Source organism: Thrips palmi, unplaced genomic scaffold (assembly GCF_012932325.1).
Source record: "Thrips palmi isolate BJ-2018 unplaced genomic scaffold, TpBJ-2018v1 HiC_scaffold_3, whole genome shotgun sequence".
Taxonomy (NCBI): domain Eukaryota; kingdom Metazoa; phylum Arthropoda; class Insecta; order Thysanoptera; family Thripidae; genus Thrips; species Thrips palmi.
The window spans coordinates 11,754,494-11,758,548 of NW_023144630.1; the positions used below are offsets into that span (position 1 = coordinate 11,754,494).

General features: G+C 46.0%; 1 long non-coding RNA gene across 1 annotated transcript; it reads left to right on the forward strand.

Moving 5' to 3' along the window:
- Window positions 1-234: 234 nt before the first annotated feature.
- Window positions 235-1,273, forward strand: LOC117648099. Its single transcript, XR_004587856.1, has 2 exons — window positions 235-514; window positions 629-1,273. It is a non-coding gene; the product is annotated as an uncharacterized LOC117648099 (long non-coding RNA).
- The last annotated feature ends 2,782 nt before the right edge of the window (window positions 1,274-4,055 follow it).

The window sequence follows — 4,055 nt, forward strand, 5'->3', positions numbered from 1 at the left end:
CCGATCCAAAATATCCATTAAAGAACGGGACAAACGCGACGCGCCACAGTATGCTCCAAGGGAAGGGGGTGCATCCAAAGGAGTGGTTTGGATTCTGGCAGGGGTGTCCGGGGGGGGGGGAGGGGGGGAGTTGCTAACACCACACTTGGATTTTCTGCTCTGGTAACAGTGGCATCATCTTTGAGGGAGACTCTGTGTAACGTCCACTTTCTTCCGTTACTTGTTTAAATTTCCCGCTCTACTACTGTCCTCTGAATTTTCCATACCTCGTTCCGTTTCGATCCTCTTTTCGACTTCGGTTCGTTCTTTACTATTTTTCATACTGTCACCGGAAGTTTTCGCCCTTCCGTATTTTCTGGGTTCTGTCATTCAGCTGTGGACTTTCGTTCTGTTAACAACTTCCAGTGCTCGCTTCGGCGGCCTGGCTAAGTTCGTCATGTAGTCCCACTGTTTCCCTAACCCGAGAGGTCTCATCTAGTTTTAACAACTTAGTATAATCTGTACTTTGTCCTCGGTGAGTTTGTCTGTGGCCTGTTCCACTCTTGTTGTCGTTAACTTGGAGGTTATGTTGCCCATGGTTTGCCATGCTTTGGCCTACTCCTAGCTTACCTGCATTGTGTATTTTCAGGGTTTTGTATCTGGTTCGTCACACTGTGCGTTGAGGTCATTCTCCGCCATGTGTTCCTTCACTCCAAGATCAGGAGCAGCAACTTGTGTAGTGAAGTGATGTGAATATGGACAAATCTTCTGAGTGAGAAGTTCGCAGTCAGTGCTGTGATTATGTGTTTTAATAATAAGTCGGTACTTCAGTAAGTCTGTGTTTTAGATTATTAGTCCAAAGTTCTGAATATGTTTGCAAGTAGCAAAACGGATCTGTTCAAGTCATGTAGTCTTTTCGTTGAGACATTTTGAGTTTGCGTTCACCTGGGTATTGGACCAATCTTGCCCAGTGTGTTTTAGTCATACCTTGGGAGAGGTTATCTTTGCACTCTTCAGTGAGTTAGTTAAGTTCTGTTGATTTGTTTGAATTTGTACGGTTCTTATTCGAGCTGTTGTTATTCTGTTGAAGCCAGTGCCCATGGCGTGCCCGTGCTGATTTTAATTTAGTTCTGTTTGTGAGTACCGTTGGTTCGGTTTGTTGGTATTTGTGATTATGTGTATGCATATGAGTATGGATTTGTATGGGCTTGAGTTTTGCCCTTTGTGTGAGTTCTGTGCTTGAGTTAAGTGTGATCTGTCCGTTATTAAAATGGTTGTTTCTGTTATTGTTAAATCGGTGTTCAGTTCAAGTAGCCTATTTCCTTTGATGGTGACTTTGTCGCCTGGCGCCCAAACATTTGTGAGATTATAAAGTCAAAGTTGATCACCCTCACCCACTCTACATCTAAGGCTTGCCGGTGCCTCCGTTTAACAAAAGTCAGTCTTAGTCAGTCAGTAATTATGAGGCTACATCTGGTAAAACTAAAGCGTAGTTGTACGCCACTTTCAAGCGTATGGCTACACTTAAAGACCTTGCGCCCTTTTTTAAGCGTGCAGCTACGCTTCAAGGGAATTCCCCCTGTGCAGTTAGGTAAAAGGAATAGAGAGCACTCTAGAAACTCAAGAGTGTGCATGGCACTCTCCACCTGGGAGCATGCCTTGAAGCACGGTCCAGTTTGGAGCGTGCTTGCTTAGCACGCTCTAGGTTGGAGCGTGCTTGGCAAGCACGCTCTACAGTGGAGTTGACGCCCAAGGCAGTGTGTGTCGGCACCAGTGCAAAACAAATGCTACCGTAGCAGACGACACGGGCACCAACGAGGTGCGTTCACGCCGAGGGGGCAAAAACTCGCGCAATCATGTGTACACGGCCCCCGAAATAACACGCGAATCATTGAGAATCACGCGAAATCAAGCAATCCGAAAGCAACCAAAGTCACTAAAATAGACCGAAATCAGGCAGAACCACACGAAACGAGGCAAAATCAGTCCGAAATCATGTCTTTCCGAACACAATCACACACTATCACGCTCGACATCACCCTGCTGCGTCGCGAAAGAAGGCAGAATCAGCCATGAAATCAAATGAAACCATGCGCAATCATTGCGTTTTCCGAATCATGTGTACACGAAAATTCCGAGTTTTTGCCCCCTCGGTTCACGCTCGTGTCGCGTCCGTGTCGCGTTGGTGGTGGAGAGTGGCGGTCGGGACATTAGCAGACGACGTGCGGCGGGGCAGTGTAAACACTGTTCCGTCATTCCGTGTTTCCATTTAAAAAAAAATCTCATTCAACGAACGTTAATGAAAGCAGATGATACTCGTTTGGTTTTCTTCTAGGTAGTAGTTCGGGATTATTTATAATTGTGTTTGAGATAAAATAGAAAGCCCAATTAAATGCACAGACCTAAACGAGCTGGACAGTGTTGGTGTGCGAGCCGAGCTGTGGCTTGCACCGCCGCGCCCGCGCCGCGCCTCGAGCGCTCCGAGCCGTGCCGAGCCGTGAGGCATTGTTGCTGTTCTGTGCGCTGTATCCGGGGAGGGACTGTGCGAGAGGGGGAAGGTCATTGTTGGCCGGTGCCGCTGGCGCTGTACTCGGGGGAGGACTTGTCGATGCGTCGCGCAGCCACTATGATCTAGAATCTCGGAAACGCGGAAAAAATTCCTATGGCCTTGAAATCTCCCTCTACTGGGTATTTTGGGTCGGGGAATCCGAATCTGACATTAGTTTTGAGCTATGGTTACGTGCTTCTCAAGAAAACTGCAAAGAAAGCTCAAAAATGCTATAAATTGCTAAAATGTTGCTGCATGAGTAGTCGAGTAAAGGGCTTCTGGTACCAGTAGTTTCTAGGTCCCACTCGTTCCCCTTATTATCGAAGTTCTTCCAATGATCTTCAGGTCACATTACAGTGCAAGAATGAAACCAAGCACATTTCAACCGCAATATGCGCACTCTGCTAACCAGCAGTAGGACGCCGATATTTGAGGGGAACGAGCTGGACGGACGCAGGTCAATTGTAAGGCCACCATGATCAATACTCCAGTCCGCCGGGCAACAATTGGAAAGAACTCACTTTTAAAATGTAATTAAACTAGTTTTAAAACGCAAAAATATTAAAATAGGCACATGCCTGAATTTATGTTCGGAATTAAACTGAGTTCTTCCTTAACATTTCTTAACTGTTTTTTGTGAGAGTGAGAATAGTATGAGCCGCTTTTTCCTTGACACCATACGTCATGTCCATAAAGTTGGTCCTCTGCACGGTGTTCAAAGTTGCAACCCGTCTCCATTTGCACCGTTCAGACTCACTTCTGATGTCCCCGACCCGACTTCATTTACGGTATCACGTTTCTCAATGTCGGCGTTCTACTGCACATTTCCGGTGATTTTCAACCCATTTGCGGTGATTTTGAGTCCACTTCCGGCATGAACCAAGAGTACGTCCTTGATAGCACTTTTGAAGCCCGTTCATTCCATAAATGTACCTGTCCATGGGTGAGGAAAAGTCGGCACGGAAGGAATTTTGTCTAGCTTAAAAAAATCCATGTTTGAGGGCCATAAAATCCCGGGGTCGCAGGTGGTCGCAGCATTAATGGATTATCAAACTTTGGTGCCTGGACTACAAAAAACCGCCCACCAGAACCCAGCCAAACCCAGCCATTTTGATTCCGGCTCTCGCAAAAATTCGAATTTTACAAATTTTGCCAAATTGTGTCAACAACTTTTCCAGATTTGTCGTTAATCCTTTAGTTGCTCCAAAAAGACATCCTATAGTGCAAAAGAAAGCCTGAAAAAAGACCTTTAAAATGATATATAAGGTTTAAGGGTTCGGCCTCGCCTTATCAGAGAAATCGAGGACGGACTAAACTTTGACGAAGAACGTCAACAAACGTCTAGTCAAATTTGACAAATTCATCGACTTTCGGAGCCTCCTTTAAGTCAGAGGCGACCGACCGAGGTGTTTCTTGACTCGATCACACGGGGGCTAAATCAAACCACTTTAGTTTTTCTGATTTTTTTCCGCGTTTTCGGGATTCTAGATCATAGTGCGGAGGCAGTGAGTGTGTTGCCTGTGCTTTG